The 17,884-nt window shown below is 43.4% G+C and overlaps 19 non-coding genes across 19 annotated transcripts; all 19 read right to left on the reverse strand.

The window, feature by feature from the left end:
* Positions 1–296: 296 nt before the first annotated feature.
* On the reverse strand, positions 297–379 carry TRNAL-AAG (transfer RNA leucine (anticodon AAG)). The gene has a single exon. It is a non-coding gene; the product is annotated as a tRNA-Leu (tRNA).
* A 186-nt stretch (positions 380–565) lies between these two features.
* On the reverse strand, positions 566–648 carry TRNAL-CAG (transfer RNA leucine (anticodon CAG)). Its single transcript has one exon. It is a non-coding gene; the product is annotated as a tRNA-Leu (tRNA).
* A 2,008-nt stretch (positions 649–2,656) lies between these two features.
* On the reverse strand, positions 2,657–2,739 carry TRNAL-CAG (transfer RNA leucine (anticodon CAG)). The gene has a single exon. It is a non-coding gene; the product is annotated as a tRNA-Leu (tRNA).
* Positions 2,740–4,478: 1,739 nt separating this feature from the next.
* Positions 4,479–4,561, reverse strand: TRNAL-AAG (transfer RNA leucine (anticodon AAG)). Its single transcript has one exon. It is a non-coding gene; the product is annotated as a tRNA-Leu (tRNA).
* Positions 4,562–5,462: 901 nt separating this feature from the next.
* Positions 5,463–5,545, reverse strand: TRNAR-UCG (transfer RNA arginine (anticodon UCG)). Its single transcript has one exon. It is a non-coding gene; the product is annotated as a tRNA-Arg (tRNA).
* Positions 5,546–6,838: 1,293 nt separating this feature from the next.
* TRNAL-CAG (transfer RNA leucine (anticodon CAG)) lies at positions 6,839–6,921 on the reverse strand. The gene has a single exon. It is a non-coding gene; the product is annotated as a tRNA-Leu (tRNA).
* A 632-nt stretch (positions 6,922–7,553) lies between these two features.
* TRNAL-UAG (transfer RNA leucine (anticodon UAG)) lies at positions 7,554–7,636 on the reverse strand. Its single transcript has one exon. It is a non-coding gene; the product is annotated as a tRNA-Leu (tRNA).
* Positions 7,637–8,660: 1,024 nt separating this feature from the next.
* Positions 8,661–8,743, reverse strand: TRNAL-AAG (transfer RNA leucine (anticodon AAG)). The gene has a single exon. It is a non-coding gene; the product is annotated as a tRNA-Leu (tRNA).
* Positions 8,744–8,929: 186 nt separating this feature from the next.
* TRNAL-CAG (transfer RNA leucine (anticodon CAG)) lies at positions 8,930–9,012 on the reverse strand. The gene has a single exon. It is a non-coding gene; the product is annotated as a tRNA-Leu (tRNA).
* Positions 9,013–9,644: 632 nt separating this feature from the next.
* Positions 9,645–9,727, reverse strand: TRNAL-UAG (transfer RNA leucine (anticodon UAG)). The gene has a single exon. It is a non-coding gene; the product is annotated as a tRNA-Leu (tRNA).
* Positions 9,728–10,751: 1,024 nt separating this feature from the next.
* On the reverse strand, positions 10,752–10,834 carry TRNAL-AAG (transfer RNA leucine (anticodon AAG)). Its single transcript has one exon. It is a non-coding gene; the product is annotated as a tRNA-Leu (tRNA).
* Positions 10,835–11,020: 186 nt separating this feature from the next.
* On the reverse strand, positions 11,021–11,103 carry TRNAL-CAG (transfer RNA leucine (anticodon CAG)). Its single transcript has one exon. It is a non-coding gene; the product is annotated as a tRNA-Leu (tRNA).
* A 632-nt stretch (positions 11,104–11,735) lies between these two features.
* On the reverse strand, positions 11,736–11,818 carry TRNAL-UAG (transfer RNA leucine (anticodon UAG)). Its single transcript has one exon. It is a non-coding gene; the product is annotated as a tRNA-Leu (tRNA).
* Positions 11,819–12,842: 1,024 nt separating this feature from the next.
* TRNAL-AAG (transfer RNA leucine (anticodon AAG)) lies at positions 12,843–12,925 on the reverse strand. Its single transcript has one exon. It is a non-coding gene; the product is annotated as a tRNA-Leu (tRNA).
* A 186-nt stretch (positions 12,926–13,111) lies between these two features.
* TRNAL-CAG (transfer RNA leucine (anticodon CAG)) lies at positions 13,112–13,194 on the reverse strand. The gene has a single exon. It is a non-coding gene; the product is annotated as a tRNA-Leu (tRNA).
* Positions 13,195–13,826: 632 nt separating this feature from the next.
* TRNAL-UAG (transfer RNA leucine (anticodon UAG)) lies at positions 13,827–13,909 on the reverse strand. Its single transcript has one exon. It is a non-coding gene; the product is annotated as a tRNA-Leu (tRNA).
* A 1,293-nt stretch (positions 13,910–15,202) lies between these two features.
* On the reverse strand, positions 15,203–15,285 carry TRNAL-CAG (transfer RNA leucine (anticodon CAG)). The gene has a single exon. It is a non-coding gene; the product is annotated as a tRNA-Leu (tRNA).
* A 1,739-nt stretch (positions 15,286–17,024) lies between these two features.
* Positions 17,025–17,107, reverse strand: TRNAL-AAG (transfer RNA leucine (anticodon AAG)). The gene has a single exon. It is a non-coding gene; the product is annotated as a tRNA-Leu (tRNA).
* A 186-nt stretch (positions 17,108–17,293) lies between these two features.
* TRNAL-CAG (transfer RNA leucine (anticodon CAG)) lies at positions 17,294–17,376 on the reverse strand. Its single transcript has one exon. It is a non-coding gene; the product is annotated as a tRNA-Leu (tRNA).
* Positions 17,377–17,884: the final 508 nt, after the last annotated feature.

Raw genomic sequence — 17,884 nt, forward strand, 5'->3', positions numbered from 1 at the left:
TGAAGCATCTGAAAATGACGTGACATAAAATTTAAAACCTCCTTATTGGAAACCTAAAACATCACAAGACTTAATGTAACCCATTTCTTTCATAAAAAAGATTTTTAAAGTACCCCACAAAACAAATATAAAACACCACGAGTGCTAGAAGAATATTACATTAACGTTAAAGATAGAATAGGGCAAATGCATTTGCAGTTGAAACTGAAGTTTGGTACTTATTCAGATATTATTTACATTGCCAATTTTTAGCTGAGATTCTAAAGGAACTGAGAGAGAAAATGGAATTCAAGTTTTGTCAGAAGTGGGATTCGAACCCACGCCTCCAGGAGAGACTGCGGCCTTAACGCAGCGCCTTAGACCACTCGGCCATCCTGACCCCATGCTGCATTTTCATCTAAAGGGTGAGAAAGATATTAGGAACCAAAAAATGCACAGAGCTTAGGCCAATAGTGGCTAGAGCAAGAAAAAAACTCACTGCACTCTTCCAAGAAGACAATCCTATAAGCCACTGCGAGGGAAATGATCATATTTCTCAAGAAAAAAATTAGAGTAAACAGAGGACTGTCAGAAGTGGGATTTGAACCCACGCCTCCAGAGGAGACTGCGACCTGAACGCAGCGCCTTAGACCACTCGGCCATCCTGACTTGCTTTCCCAGCATCTTCCAGAGGCCAGACAGCCATGCAGGTGAGGTACTGAAAAGGAATGCCCTCAATTTATTTATCCTATTATATGCACTTCCAACAGATCTTTGAACAATCTGTACAGAGCAGGACCTATGGAGAACTCTTTAGAACTTTGAGGCGAACAAAGAGAAAGTGCTATTCACCAGCCACTTGAACGGCTCAAAGCTGCTTTGAAATTGAGACAATAGCCACCTCTTGGCTGGCTAAAGCAATTTCAACAAGGGATCTCAAAGTCACAACATAGGGTGGAGTATGCAAATTTAAGCAGCCCCTGATCAAAGCCCTGAGGAAATTGCTGTAAGTGTGCTGGAGTCCAGTTGTCTACCAGATGAATGGCATTCTTCCAAATTTGCTGGGCCCGTCTGGCCAGGGCATACAAGAGCATGACTCTTCCAGATGACCTCTTACATGGGTCCTATGCTCATTTGGTAAGGATTGCGCTTTGTCAGCAAGACGTTATAGAACCTAAATATATGAGAAACCCCATCTCTCTTGACAAGAGGAGAACGGAATAACGTGCCAAGTGAAGACCAACAGATGCAACTTCCATCAGATGTTAACCTGATAAAGGAGATTAAATCTCCAAAAGGCATGTCAGAAGTGGGATTCGAATCCACGCCTCCAAAGGAGACTGTGGCCTAAACACAGCGCCTTAGACCTCTCAGCCATCCTGACAGTATATGCTTTTAAGAAATTAATAAAAGTTACTCAGAAACGTCTACCTCAATGCAAGCCTGAAATAATTTAAACCTTCAAACACAAGGTGCAACTTTATGCACAGGACAATAAACACAGAAGAACACATACGAAAGCACTTTATTTCACAGGTATACAGTTTTCATGCTTTTAGAACACCACATACCTCTCACCAGCTATTTAGGGTCCTGTATCCGACTCACAACATTTCCTTGCCTGCGACCTCTCTCTCTACACAAACAACTACAGCACAGGAAGTAGGACGGCAATAGGTGGGGCAGTTTATGCAAATTTATGCTGCCAATGTGCCTTGCAGATTCATGCAGGATTTCTAGATCCTTGCTGGATACAAGAGAGTAGGCCTTGTTCCAGATAAACTATCCCTAGCAGGGAAAGTCTGAGCACAGGCACTCTTTTGCTCTTTAGCCCCTGGCCTGGGACTCACCCTCACTTGCTGAGGCGTGAAATTCTGCATACCAACTTTGCACAGAAGGTATGTTTGTGGTTGTTTGGGGATGGGTGGGAGGTCAAGAGCAGGGAAAAGCAGGTCTCCTTCACTACTAGACTCCTCTTCTATGCCTCCCTGCCGTTCACTCACTCTGTCTTTGTTTCATTCTCTCCTTCCACAACACTCCTTCTCACTCACTCGCTCTATCACTTGTATTTTTGCCCTTGCTCTGCATTCTATAGTGGAAACATCTCTTGAATGAAGCATCTGAAAATGACGTGACATAAAATTTAAAACCTCCTTATTGGAAACCTAAAACATCACAAGACTTAATGTAACCCATTTCTTTCATAAAAAAGATTTTTAAAGTACCCCACAAAACAAATATAAAACACCACGAGTGCTAGAAGAATATTACATTAACGTTAAAGATAGAATAGGGCAAATGCATTTGCAGTTGAAACTGAAGTTTGGTACTTATTCAGATATTATTTACATTGCCAATTTTTAGCTGAGATTCTCAAGGAACTGAGAGAGAAAATGGAATTCAAGTTTTGTCAGAAGTGGGATTCGAACACACGCCTCCAGGAGAGACTGCGGCCTTAACGCAGCGCCTTAGACCACTCGGCCATCCTGACCCCATGCTGCTTTTTCATCTAAAGGGTGAGAAAGATATTAGGAACCAAAAAATGCACAGAGCTGAGGCCAATAGTGGCTAGAGCAAGAAAAAAACTCACTGCACTCTTCCAATAAGACAATCCTATAAGCCACTGCGAGGGAAATGATCATATTTCTCAAGAAAATAATTAGAGTAAACACAGGACTGTCAGAAGTGGGATTTGAACCCACGCCTCCAGAGGAGACTGCGACCTGAACGCAGCGCCTTAGACCACTCGGCCATCCTGACTTGCTTTCCCAGCATCTTCCAGAGGCCAGACAGCCATGCAGGTGAGGTACTGAAAAGGAATGCCCTCAATTTATTTATCCTATTATATGCACTTCCAACAGATCTTTGAACAATCTGTACAGAGCAGGACCTATGGAGAACTCTTTAGAACTTTGAGGCGAACAAAGAGAAAGTGCTATTCACCAGCCACTTGAACGGCTCAAAGCTGCTTTGAAATTGAGACAATAGCCACCTCTTGGCTGGCTAAAGCAATTTCAACAAGGGATCTCAAAGTCACAACATAGGGTGGAGTATGCAAATTTAAGCAGCCCCTGATCAAAGCCCTAAGGAAATTGCTGTAAGTGTGCTGGAGTCCAGTTGTCTACCAGATGCATGCCATTCTTCCAAATTTGCAGGGCCCGTCTGGCCAGGGCATACAAGAGCATGACTCTTCCAGATGACCTCTTACATGGGTCCTATGCTCATTTGGTAAGGATTGCGCTTTGTCAGCAAGACGTTATAGAACCTAAATATATGAGAAACCCCATCTCTCTTGACAAGAGGAGAACGGAATAACGTGCCAGGTGAAGACCAACAGATGCAACTTCCATCAGATGTTAACCTGATAAAGGAGATTAAATCTCCAAAAGGAATGTCAGAAGTGGAATTCGAACCCACGCCTCCAAAGGAGACTGTGGCCTAAACACAGCACCTTAGACCTCTCGGCCATCCTGACAGTATAGGCTTTTAAGAAATGAATAAAAGTTACTCAGAAACGTCTACCTCCATGCAAGCCTGAAATAATTTAAACATTCAAACACAAGGTGCAACTTTATGCACAGGACAATAAACACAGAAGAACACATACGAAAGCACTTTATTTCACAGGTATACAGTTTTCATGCTTTTAGAACACCACATACCTCTCACCAGCTATTTAGGGTCCTGTATCCGACTCACAACATTTCCTTGCCTGCAACCTCTCTCTCTACACAAACAACTACAGCACAGGAAGTAGGAAGGCAATAGGTGGGGCAGTTTATGCAAATTTATGCTGCCAATGTGCCTTGCAGATTCATGCAGGATTTCTAGATCCTTGCTGGATACAAGAGAGTAGGCCTTGTTCCAGATAAACTATCCCTAGCAGGGAAAGTCTGAGCACAGGCACTCTTTTGCTCTTTAGCCCCTGGCCTGGGACTCACCCTCACTTGCTGAGGCGTGAAATTCTGCATACCAACTTTGCACAGAAGGTATGTTTGTGGTTGTTTGGGGATGGGTGGGAGGTCAAGAGCAGGGAAAAGCAGGTCTCCTTCACTACTAGACTCCTCTTCTATGCCTCCCTGCCATTCACTCACTCTGTCTTTGTTTCATTCTCTCCTTCCACAACACTCCTTCTCACTCACTCGCTCTATCACTTGTATTTTTGCCCTTGCTCTGCATTTTATAGTGGAAACATCTCTTGAATGAAGCATCTGAAAATGACGTGACATAAAATTTAAAACCTCCTTATTGGAAACCTAAAACATCACAAGACTTAATGTAACCCATTTCTTTCATAAAAAAGATTTTTAAAGTACCCCACAAAACAAATATAAAACACCACGAGTGCTAGAAGAATATTACATTAACGTTAAAGATAGAATAGGGCAAATGCATTTGCAGTTGAAACTGAAGTTTGGTACTTATTCAGATATTATTTACATTGCCAATTTTTAGCTGAGATTCTCAAGGAACTGAGAGAGAAAATGGAATACAAGTTTTGTCAGAAGTGGGATTCGAACCCACGCCTCCAGGAGAGACTGCGGCCTTAACGCAGCGCCTTAGACCACTCGGCCATCCTGACCCCATGCTGCTTTTTCATCTAAAGGGTGAGAAAGATATTAGGAACCAAAAAATGCACAGAGCTTAGGCCAATAGTGGCTAGAGCAAGAAAAAAACTCACTGCACTCTTCCAAGAAGACAATCCTATAAGCCACTGCGAGGGAAATGATCATATTTCTCAAGAAAAAAATTAGAGTAAACACAGGACTGTCAGAAGTGGGATTTGAACCCACGCCTCCAGAGGAGACTGCGACCTGAACGCAGCGCCTTAGACCACTCGGCCATGCTGACTTGCTTTCCCAGCATCTTCCAGAGGCCAGACAGCCATGCAGGTGAGGTACTGAAAAGGAATGCCCTCAATTTATTTATCCTATTATATGCACTTCCAACAGATCTTTGAACAATCTGTACAGAGCAGGACCTATGGAGAACTCTTTAGAACTTTGAGGCGAACAAAGAGAAAGTGCTATTCACCAGCCACTTGAACGGCTCAAAGCTGCTTTGAAATTGAGACAATAGCCACCTCTTGGCTGGCTAAAGCAATTTCAACAAGGGATCTCAAAGTCACAACATAGGGTGGAGTATGCAAATTTAAGCAGCCCCTGATCAAAGCCCTAAGGAAATTGCTGTAAGTGTGCTGGAGTCCAGTTGTCTACCAGATGCATGGCATTCTTCCAAATTTGCAGGGCCCGTCTGGCCAGTGCATACAAGAGCATGACTATTCCAGATGACCTCTTACATGGGTCCTATGCTCATTTGGTAAGGATTGCGCTTTGTCAGCAAGACGTTATAGAACCTAAATATATGAGAAACCCCATCTCTCTTGACAAGAGGAGAACGGAATAACGTGCCAAGTGAAGACCAACAGATGCAACTTCCATCAGATGTTAACCTGATAAAGGAGATTAAATCTCCAAAAGGCATGTCAGAAGTGGGATTCGAACCCACGCCTCCAAAGGAGACTGTGGCCGACACACAGCGCCTTAGACCTCTCGGCCATCCTGACAGTATAGGCTTTTAAGAAATGAATAAAAGTTACTCAGAAACGTCTACCTCCATGCAAGCCTGAAATAATTTAAACCTTCAAACACAAGGTGCAACTTTATGCACAGGACAATAAACACAGAAGAACACATACGAAAGCACTTTATTTCACAGGTATACAGTTTTCATGCTTTTAGAACACCACATACCTCTCACCAGCTATTTAGGGTCCTGTATCCGACTCACAACATTTCCTTGCCTGCGACCTCTCTCTCTACACAAACAACTACAGCACAGGAAGTAGGAAGGCAATAGGTGGGGCAGTTTATGCAAATTTATGCTGCCAATGTGCCTTGCAGATTCATGCAGGATTTCTAGATCCTTGCTGGATACAAGAGAGTAGGCCTTGTTCCAGATAAACTATCCCTAGCAGGGAAAGTCTGAGCACAGGCACTCTTTTGCTCTTTAGCCCCTGGCCTGGGACTCACCCTCACTTGCTGAGGCATGAAATTCTGCATACCAACTTTGCACAGAAGGTATGTTTGTGGTTGTTTGGGGATGGGTGGGAGGTCAAGAGCAGGGAAAAGCAGGTCTCCTTCACTACTAGACTCCTCTTCTATGCCTCCCTGCCGTTCACTCACTCTGTCTTTGTTTCATTCTCTCCTTCCACAACACTCCTTCTCACTCACTCGCTCTATCACTTGTATTTTTGCCCTTGCTCTGCATTCTATAGTGGAAACATCTCTTGAATGAAGCATCTGAAAATGACGTGACATAAAATTTAAAACCTCCGTATTGGAAACCTAAAACATCACAAGACTTAATGTAACCCATTTCTTTCATAAAAAAGATTTTTAAAGTACCCCACAAAACAAATATAAAACACCACGAGTGCTAGAAGAATATTACATTAACGTTAAAGATAGAATAGGGCAAATGCATTTGCAGTTGAAACTGAAGTTTGGTACTTATTCAGATATTATTTACATTGCCAATTTTTAGCTGAGATTCTAAAGGAACTGAGAGAGAAAATGGAATTCAAGTTTTGTCAGAAGTGGGATTCGAACCCACGCCTCCAGGAGAGACTGCGGCCTTAATGCAGCACCTTAGACCACTCGGCCATCCTGACCCCATGCTGCATTTTCATCTAAAGGGTGAGAAAGATATTAGGAACCAAAAAATGCACAGAGCTTAGGCCAATAGTGGCTAGAGCAAGAAAAAAACTCACTGCACTCTTCCAAGAAGACAATCCTATAAGCCACTGCGAGGGAAATGATCATATTTCTCAAGAAAAAAATTAGAGTAAACAAAAGACTGTCAGAAGTGGGATTTGAACCCACGCCTCCAGAGGAGACTGCGACCTGAACGCAGCGCCTTAGACCACTCGGCCATCCTGACTTGCTTTCCCAGCATCTTCCAGAGGCCAGACAGCCATGCAGGTGAGGTACTGAAAAGGAATGCCCTCAATTTATTTATCCTAGCATATGCACTTCCAACAGATCTTTGAACAATCTGTACAGAGCAGGACCTATGGAGAACTCTTTAGAACTTTGAGGCGAACAAAGGGAAAGTGCTATTCACCAGCCACTTGAACGGCTCAAAGCTGCTTTGAAATTGAGACAATAGCCACCTCTTGGCTGGCTAAAGCAATTTCAACAAGGGATCTCAAAGTCACAACATAGGGTGGAGTATGCAAATTTAAGCAGCCCCTGATCAAAGCCCTAAGGAAATTGCTGTAAGTGTGCTGGAGTCCAGTTGTCTACCAGATGCATGGCATTCTTCCAAATTTGCAGGGCCCGTCTGGCCAGGGCATACAAGAGCATGACTCTTCCAGATGACCTCTTACATGGGTCCTATGCTCATTTGGTAAGGATTGCGCTTTGTCAGCAAGACGTTATAGAACCTAAATATATGAGAAACCCCATCTCTCTTGACAAGAGGAGAACGGAATAACGTGCCAAGTGAAGACCAACAGATGCAACTTCCATCAGATGTTAACCTGATAAAGGAGATTAAATCTCCGAAAGGCATGTCAGAAGTGGGATTCGAACCCACGCCTCCAAAGGAGACTCTGGCCTAAACACAGCGCCTTAGACCTCTCGGCCATCCTGACAGTATAGGCTTTTAAGAAATGAATAAAAGTTACTCAGAAACGTCTACCTCCATGCAAGCCTGAAATAATTTAAACCTTCAAACACAAGGTGCAACTTTATGCACAGGACAATAAACACAGAAGAACACATACGAAAGCACTTTATTTCGCAGGTATACAGTTTTCATGCTTTTAGAACACCACATACCTCTCACCAGCTATTTAGGGTCCTGTATCCGACTCACAACATTTCCTTGCCTGCGACCTCTCTCTCTACACAAACAACTACAGCACAGGAAGTAGGAAGGCAATAGGTGGGGCAGTTTATGCAAATTTATGCTGCCAATGTGCCTTGCAGATTCATGCAGGATTTCTAGAACCTTGCTGGATACAAGAGAGTAGGCCTTGTTCCAGATAAACTATCCCTAGCAGGGAAAGTCTGAGCACAGGCACTCTTTTGCTCTTTAGCCCCTGGCCTGGGACTCACCCTCACTTGCTGAGGCGTGAAATTCTGCATACCAACTTTGCACAGAAGGTATGTTTGTGGTTGTTTGGGGATGGGTGGGAGGTCAAGAGCAGGGAAAAGCAGGTCTCCTTCACTACTAGACTCCTCTTCTATGCCTCCCTGCCATTCACTCACTCTGTCTTTGTTTCATTCTCTCCTTCCACAACACTCCTTCTCACTCACTCGCTCTATCACTTGTATTTTTGCCCTTGCTCTGCATTCTATAGTGGAAACATCTCTTGAATGAAGCATCTGAAAATGACGTGACATAAAATTTAAAACCTCCTTATTGGAAACCTAAAACATCACAAGACTTAATGTAACCCATTTCTTTCATAAAAAAGATTTTTAAAGTACCCCACAAAACAAATATAAAACACCACGAGTGCTAGAAGAATATTACATTAACGTTAAAGATAGAATAGGGCAAATGCATTTGCAGTTGAAACTGAAGTTTGGTACTTATTCAGATATTATTTACATTGCCAATTTTTAGCTGAGATTCTAAAGGAACTGAGAGAGAAAATGGAATTCAAGTTTTGTCAGAAGTGGGATTTGAACCCACGCCTCCAGGAGAGACTGCGGCCTTAACGCAGCGCCTTAGACCACTCGGCCATCCTGACCCCATGCTGTTTTTTCATCTAAAGGGTGAGAAAGATATTAGGAACCAAAAAATGCACAGAGCTTAGGCCAATAGTGGCTAGAGCAAGAAAAAAACTCACTGCACTCTTCCAAGAAGACAATCCTATAAGCCACTGCGAGGGAAATGATCATATTTCTCAAGAAAAAAATTAGAGTAAACACAGGACTGTCAGAAGTGGGATTTGAACCCACACCTCCAGAGGAGACTGCGACCTGAACGCAGCGCCTTAGACCACTCGGCCATCCTGACTTGCTTTCCCAGCATCTTCCAGAGGCCAGACAGCCATGCAGGTGAGGTACTGAAAAGGAATGCCCTCAATTTATTTATCCTATTATATGCACTTCCAACAGATCTTTGAACAATCTGTACAGAGCAGGACCTATGGAGAACTCTTTAGAACTTTGAGGCGAACAAAGAGAAAGTGCTATTCACCAGCCATTTGAACGGCTCAAAGCTGCTTTGAAATTGAGACAATAGCCACCTCTTGGCTGGCTAAAGCAATTTCAACAAGGGATCTCAAAGTCACAACATAGGGTGGAGTATGCAAATTTAAGCAGCCCCTGATCAAAGCCCTAAGGAAATTGCTGTAAGTGTGCTGGAGTCCAGTTGTCTACCAGATGCATGGCATTCTTCCAAATTTGCTGGGCCCGTCTGGCCAGGGCATACAAGAGCATGACTCTTCCAGATGACCTCTTACATGGGTCCTATGCTCATTTGGTAAGGATTGCGCTTTGTCAGCAAGACGTTATAGAACCTAAATATATGAGAAACCCCATCTCTCTTGACAAGAGGAGAACGGAATAACGTGCCAAGTGAAGACCAACAGATGCAACTTCCATCAGATGTTAACCTGATAAAGGAGATTAAATCTCCAAAAGGCATGTCAGAAGTGGGAATCGAACCCACGCCTCCAAAGGAGACTGTGGCCTAAACACAGCGCCTTAGACCTCTCGGCCATCCTGACAGTATATGCTTTTAAGAAATGAATAAAAGTTACTCAGAAACGTCTACCTCCATGCAACCCTGAAATAATTTAAACCTTCAAACACAAGGTGCAACTTTATGCACAGGACAATAAACACAGAAGAACACATACGAAAGCACTTTATTTCACAGGTATACAGTTTTCATGCTTTTAGAACACCACATACCTCTCACCAGCTAATTAGGGTCCTGTATCTGACTCACAACATTTCCTTGCCTGCGACCTCTCTCTCTACACAAACAACTACAGCACAGGAAGTAGGAAGGCAATAGGTGGGGCAGTTTATGCAAATTTATGCTGCCAATGTGCCTTGCAGATTCATGCAGGATTTCTAGATCCTTGCTGGATACAAGAGAGTAGGCCTTGTTCCAGATAAACTATCCCTAGCAGGGAAAGTCTGAGCACAGGCACTCTTTTGCTCTTTAGCCCCTGGCCTGGGACTCACCCTCACTTGCTGAGGCGTGAAATTCTGCATACCAACTTTGCACAGAAGGTATGTTTGTGGTTGTTTGGGGATGGGTGGGAGGTCAAGAGCAGGGAAAAGCAGGTCTCCTTCACTACTAGATTCCTCTTCTATGCCTCCCTGCCATTCACTCACTCTGTCTTTGTTTCATTCTCTCCTTCCACAACACTCCTTCTCACTCACTCGCTCTATCACTTGTATTTTTGCCCTTGCTCTGCATTCTATAGTGGAAACATCTCTTGAATGAAGCATCTGAAAATGACGTGACATAAAATTTAAAACCTCCTTATTGGAAACCTAAAACATCACAAGACTTAATGTAACCCATTTCTTTCATAAAAAAGATTTTTAAAGTACCCCACAAAACAAATATAAAACACCACGAGTGCCAGAAGAATATTACATTAACGTTAAAGATAGAATAGGGCAAATGCATTTGCAGTTGAAACTGAAGTTTGGTACTTATTCAGATATTATTTACATTGCCAATTTTTAGCTGAGATTCTAAAGGAACTGAGAGAGAAAATGGAATTCAAGTTTTGTCAGAAGTGGGATTCGAACCCACGCCTCCAGGAGAGACTGCGGCCTTAACGCAGCGCCTTAGACCACTCGGCCATCCTGACCCCATGCTGCTTTTTCATCTAAAGGGTGAGAAAGATATTAGGAACCAAAAAATGCACAGAGCTGAGGCCAATAGTGGCTAGAGCAAGAAAAAAACTCACTGCACTCTTCCAAGAAGACAATCCTATAAGCCACTGCGAGGGAAATGATCATATTTCTCAAGAAAATAATTAGAGTAAACACAGGACTGTCAGAAGTGGGATTTGAACCCACGCCTCCAGAGGAGACTGCGACCTGAACGCAGCGCCTTAGACCACTCGGCCATCCTGACTTGCTTTCCCAGCGTCTTCCAGAGGCCAGACAGCCATGCAGGTGAGGTACTGAAAAGGAATGCCCTCAATTTATTTATCCTATTATATGCACTTCCAACAGATCTTTGAACAATCTGTACAGAGCAGGACCTATGGAGAACTCTTTAGAACTTTGAGGCAAACAAAGAGAAAGTGCTATTCACCAGCCACTTGAACGGCTCAAAGCTGCTTTGAAATTGAGACAATAGCCACCTCTTGGCTGGCTAAAGCAATTTCAACAAGGGATCTCAAAGTCACAACATAGGGTGGAGTATGCAAATTTAAGCAGCCCCTGATCAAAGCCCTAAGGAAATTGCTGTAAGTGTGCTGGAGTCCAGTTGTCTAGCAGATGCATGGCATTCTTCCAAATTTGCAGGGCCCGTCTGGCCAGTGCATACAAGAGCATGACTATTCCAGATGACCTCTTACATGGGTCCTATGCTCATTTGGTAAGGATTGCGCTTTGTCAGCAAGACGTTATAGAACCTAAATATATGAGAAACCCCATCTCTCTTGACAAGAGGAGAACGGAATAACGTGCCAAGTGAAGACCAACAGATGCAACTTCCATCAGATGTTAACCTGATAAAGGAGATTAAATCTCCAAAAGGCATGTCAGAAGTGGGATTCGAACCCACGCCTCCAAAGGAGACTGTGGCCTAAACACAGCGCCTTAGACCTCTCGGCCATCCTGACAGTATAGGCTTTTAAGAAATGAATAAAAGTTACTCAGAAACGTCTACCTCCATGCAAGCCTGAAATAATTTAAACCTTCAAACACAAGGTGCAACTTTATGCACAGGACAATAAACACAGAAGAACACATACGAAAGCACTTTATTTCACAGGTATACAGTTTTCATGCTTTTAGAACACCACATACCTCTCACCAGCTATTTAGGGTCCTGTATCCGACTCACAACATTTCCTTGCCTGCGACCTCTCTCTCTACACAAACAACTACAGCACAGGAAGTAGGAAGGCAATAGGTGGGGCAGTTTATGCAAATTTATGCTGCCAATGTGCCTTGCAGATTCATGCAGGATTTCTAGATCCTTGCTGGATACAAGAGAGTAGGCCTTGTTCCAGATAAACTATCCCTAGCAGGGAAAGTCTGAGCACAGGCACTCTTTTGCTCTTTAGCCCCTGGCCTGGGATTCACCCTCACTTGCTGAGGCGTGAAATTCTGCATACCAACTTTGCACAGAAGGTATGTTTGTGGTTGTTTGGGGATGGGTGGGAGGTCAAGAGCAGGGAAAAGCAGGTCTCCTTCACTACTAGACTCCTCTTCTATGCCTCCCTGCCATTCACTCACTCTGTCTTTGTTTCATTCTCTCCTTCCACAACACTCCTTCTCACTCACTCGCTCTATCACTTGTATTTTTGCCCTTGCTCTGCATTCTATAGTGGAAACATCTCTTGAATGAAGCATCTGAAAATGACGTGACATAAAATTTAAAACCTCCTTATTGGAAACCTAAAACATCACAAGACTTAATGTAACCCATTTCTTTCATAAAAAAGATTTTTAAAGTACCCCACAAAACAAATATAAAACACCACGAGTGCTAGAAGAATATTACATTAACGTTAAAGATAGAATAGGGCAAATGCATTTGCAGTTGAAACTGAAGTTTGGTACTTATTCAGATATTATTTACATTGCCAATTTTTAGCTGAGATTCTAAAGGAACTGAGAGAGAAAATGGAATTCAAGTTTTGTCAGAAGTGGGATTCGAACCCACGCCTCCAGGAGAGACTGCGGCCTTAACGCAGCGCCTTAGACCACTCGGCCATCCTGACCCCATGCTGCTTTTTCATCTAAAGGGTGAGAAAGATATTAGGAACCAAAAAATGCACAGAGCTGAGGCCAATAGTGGCTAGAGCAAGAAAAAAACTCACTGCACTCTTCCAAGAAGACAATCCTATAAGCCACTGCGAGGGAAATGATCATATTTCTCAAGAAAATAATTAGAGTAAACACAGGACTGTCAGAAGTGGGATTTGAACCCACGCCTCCAGAGGAGACTGCGACCTGAACGCAGCGCCTTAGACCACTCGGCCATCCTGACTTTCTTTCCCAGCATCTTCCAGAGGCCAGACAGCCATGCAGGTGAGGTACTGAAAAGGAATGCCCTCAATTTATTTATCCTATTATATGCACTTCCAACAGATCTTTGAACAATCTGTACAGAGCAGGACCTATGGAGAACTCTTTAGAACTTTGAGGCGAACAAAGAGAAAGTGCTATTCACCAGCCACTTGAACGGCTCAAAGCTGCTTTGAAATTGAGACAATAGCCACCTCTTGGCTGGCTAAAGCAATTTCAACAAGGGATCTCAAAGTCACAACATAGGGTGGAGTATGCAAATTTAAGCAGCCCCTGATCAAAGCCCTAAGGAAATTGCTGTAAGTGTGCTGGAGTCCAGTTGTCTACCAGATGCATGGCATTCTTCCAAATTTGCAGGGCCCGTCTGGCCAGTGCATACAAGAGCATGACTCTTCCAGATGACCTCTTACATGGGTCCTATGCTCATTTGGTAAGGATTGCGCTTTGTCAGCAAGACGTTATAGAACCTAAATATATGAGAAACCCCATCTCTCTTGACAAGAGGAGAACGGAATAACGTGCGAAGTGAAGACCAACAGATGCAACTTCCATCAGATGTTAACCTGATAAAGGAGATTAAATCTCCAAAAGGCATGTCAGAAGTGGGATTCGAACCCACGCCTCCAAAGGAGACTGTGGTCTAAACACAGCGCCTTAGACCTCTCGGCCATCCTGACAGTATAGACTTTTAAGAAATGAATAAAAGTTACTCAGAAACGTCTACCTCCATGCAAGCCTGAAATAATTTAAACCTTCAAACACAAGGTGCAACTTTATGCACAGGACAATGAACACAGAAGAACACATACGAAAGCACTTTATTTCACAGGTATACAGTTTTCATGCTTTTAGAACACCACATACCTCTCACCAGCTATTTAGGGTCCTGTATCCGACTCACAACATTTCCTTGCCTGCGACCTCTCTCTCTACACAAACAACTACAGCACAGGAAGTAGGAAGGCAATAGGTGGGGCAGTTTATGCAAATTTATGCTGCCAATGTGCCTTGCAGATTCATGCAGGATTTCTAGATCCTTGCTGGATACAAGAGAGTAGGCCTTGTTCCAGATAAACTATCCCTAGCAGGGAAAGTCTGAGCACAGGCACTCTTTTGCTCTTTAGCCCCTGGCCTGGGACTCACCCTCACTTGCTGAGGCGTGAAAATCTGCATACCAACTTTGCACAGAAGGTATGTTTGTGGTTGTTTGGGGATGGGTGGGAGGTCAAGAGCAGGGAAAAGCAGGTCTCCTGCACTACTAGACTCCTCTTCTATGCCTCCCTGCCATTCACTCACTCTGTCTTTGTTTCATTCTCTCCTTCCACAACACTCCTTCTCACTCACTCGCTCTATCACTTGTATTTTTGCCCTTGCTCTGCATTCTATAGTGGAAACATCTCTTGAATGAAGCATCTGAAAATGACGTGACATAAAATTTAAAACCTCCTTATTGTAAACCTAAAACATCACAAGACTTAATGTAACCCATTTCTTTCATAAAAAAGATTTTTAAAGTACCCCACAAAACAAATATAAAACACCACGAGTGCTAGAAGAATATTACATTAACGTTAAAGATAGAATAGGGCAAATGCATTTGCAGTTGAAACTGAAGTTTGGTACTTATTCAGATATTATTTACATTGCCAATTTTTAGCTGAGATTCTAAAGGAACTGAGAGAGAAAATGGAATTCAAGTTTTGTCAGAAGTGGGATTTGAACCCACGCCTCCAGGAGAGACTGCGGCCTTAAAGCAGCGCCTTAGACCACTCGGCCATCCTGACCCCATGCTGCTTTTTCATCGAAAGGGTGAGAAAGATATTAGGAACCAAAAAATGCACAGAGCTTAGGCCAATAGTGGCTAGAGCAAGAAAAAAACTCACTGCACTCTTCCAAGAAGACAATCCTATAAGCCACTGCGAGGGAAATGATCATATTTCTCAAGAAAAAAATTAGAGTAAACACAGGACTGTCAGAAGTGGGATTTGAACCCACACCTCCAGAGGAGACTGCGACCTGAACGCAGCGCCTTAGACCACTCGGCCATCCTGACTTGCTTTCCCAGCATCTTCCAGAGGCCAGACAGCCATGCAGGTGAGGTACTGAAAAGGAATGCCCTCAATTTATTTATCCTATTATATGCACTTCCAACAGATCTTTGAACAATCTGTACAGAGCAGGACCTATGGAGAACTCTTTAGAACTTTGAGGCGAACAAAGAGAAAGTGCTATTCACCAGCCACTTGAACGGCTCAAAGCTGCTTTGAAATTGAGACAATAGCCACCTCTTGGCTGGCTAAAGCAATTTCAACAAGGGATCTCAAAGTCACAACATAGGGTGGAGTATGCAAATTTAAGCAGCCCCTGATCAAAGCCCTAAGGAAATTGCTGTAAGTGTGCTGGAGTCCAGTTGTCTACCAGATGCATGGCATTCTTCCAAATTTGCAGGGCCCATCTGGCCAGGGCATACAAGAGCATGACTCTTCCAGATGACCTCTTACATGGGTCCTATGCTCATTTGGTAAGGATTGCGCTTTGTCAGCAAGACGTTATAGAACCTAAATATATGAGAAACCCCATCTCTCTTGACAAGAGGAGAACGGAATAACGTGCCAAGTGAAGACCAACAGATGCAACTTCCATCAGATGTTAACCAGATAAAGGAGATTAAATCTCCAAAAGGCATGTCAGAAGTGGGATCCGAACCCACGCCTCCTAAGGAGACTGTGGCCTAAACACAGCGCCTTAGACCTCTCGGCCATCCTGACAGTATAGGCTTTTAAGAAATGAATAAAAGTTACTCAGAAACGTCTACCTCCATGCAAGCCTGAAATAATTTAAACCTTCAAACACAAGGTGCAACTTTATGCACAGGACAATAAACACAGAAGAACACATACGAAAGCACTTTATTTCACAGGTATACAGTTTTCATGCTTTTAGAACACCACATACCTCTCACCAGCTATTTAGGGTCCTGTATCCGACTCACAACATTTCCTTGCCTGCGACCTCTCTCTCTACACAAACAACTACAGCACAGGAAGTAGGAAGGCAATAGGTGGGGCAGTTTATGCAAATTTATGCTGCCAATGTGCCTTGCAGATTCATGCAGGATTTCTAGATCCTTGCTGGATACAAGAGAGTAGGCCTTGTTCCAGATAAACTATCTCTAGCAGGGAAAGTCTGAGCACAGGCACTCTTTTGCTCTTTAGCCCCTGGCCTGGGACTCACCCTCACTTGCTGAGGCGTGAAATTCTGCATACCAACTTTGCACAGAAGGTATGTTTGTGGTTGTTTGGGGATGGGTGGGAGGTCAAGAGCAGGGAAAAGCAGGTCTCCTTCACTACTAGACTACTCTTCTATGCCTCCCTGCCGTTCACTCACTCTGTCTTTGTTTCATTCTCTCCTTCCACAACACTCCTTCTCACTCACTCGCTCTATCACTTGTATTTTTGCCCTTGCTCTGCATTCTATAGTGGAAACATCTCTTGAATGAAGCATCTGAAAATGACGTGACATAAAATTTAAAACCTCCTTATTGGAAACCTAAAACATCACAAGACTTAATGTAACCCATTTCTTTCATAAAAAAGATTTTTAAAGTACCCCACAAAAGAAATATAAAACACCACGAGTGCTAGAAGAATATTACATTAACGTTAAAGATAGAATAGGGCAAATGCATTTGCAGTTGAAACTGAAGTTTGGTACTTATTCAGATATTATTTACATTGCCAATTTTTAGCTGAGATTCTAAAGGAACTGAGAGAGAAAATGTAATTCAAGTTTTGTCAGAAGTGGGATTCGAACCCACGCCTCCAGGAGAGACTGCGGCCTTAACGCAGCGCCTTAGACCACTTGGCCATCCTGACCCAATGGTGCTTTTTCATCTAAAGGGTGAGAAAGATATTAGGAACCAAAAAATGCACAGAGCTTAGGCCAATAGTGGCTAGAGCAAGAAAAAAACTCACTGCACTCTTCCAAGAAGACAATCCTATAAGCCACTGCGAGGGAAATGATCATATTTCTCAAGAAAAAAATTAGAGTAAACACAGGACTGTCAGAAGTGGGATTTGAACCCACGCCTCCAGAGGAGACTGCGACCTGAACGCAGCGCCTTAGACCACTCGGCCATCCTGACTTGCTTTCCCAGCATCTTCCAGAGGCCAGACAGCCATGCAGGTGAGGTACTGAAAAGGAATGCCCTCAATTTATTTATCCTATTATATGCACTTCCAACAGATCTTTGAACAATCTGTACAGAGCAGGACCTATGGAGAACTCTTTAGAACTTTGAGGCAAAGAAAGAGAAAGTGCTATTCACCAGCCACTTGAACGGCTCAAAGCTGCTTTGAAATTGAGACAATAGCCACCTCTTGGCTGGCTAAAGCAATTTCAACAAGGGATCTCAAAGTCACAACATAGGGTGGAGTATGCAAATTTAAGCAGCCCCTGATCAAAGCCCTGAGGAGATTGCTGTAAGTGTGCTGGAGTCCAGTTGTCTACCAGATGAATGGCATTCTTCCAAATTTACAGGGCCCGTCTGGCCAGGGCATACAAGAGCATGACTCTTCCAGATGACCTCTTACATGGGTCCTATGCTCATTTGGTAAGGATTGCGCTTTGTCAGCAAGACGTTATAGAACCTA

This window comes from Triturus cristatus, chromosome 6, assembly GCF_964204655.1.
Source record: "Triturus cristatus chromosome 6, aTriCri1.1, whole genome shotgun sequence".
NCBI lineage: Eukaryota > Metazoa > Chordata > Amphibia > Caudata > Salamandridae > Triturus > Triturus cristatus.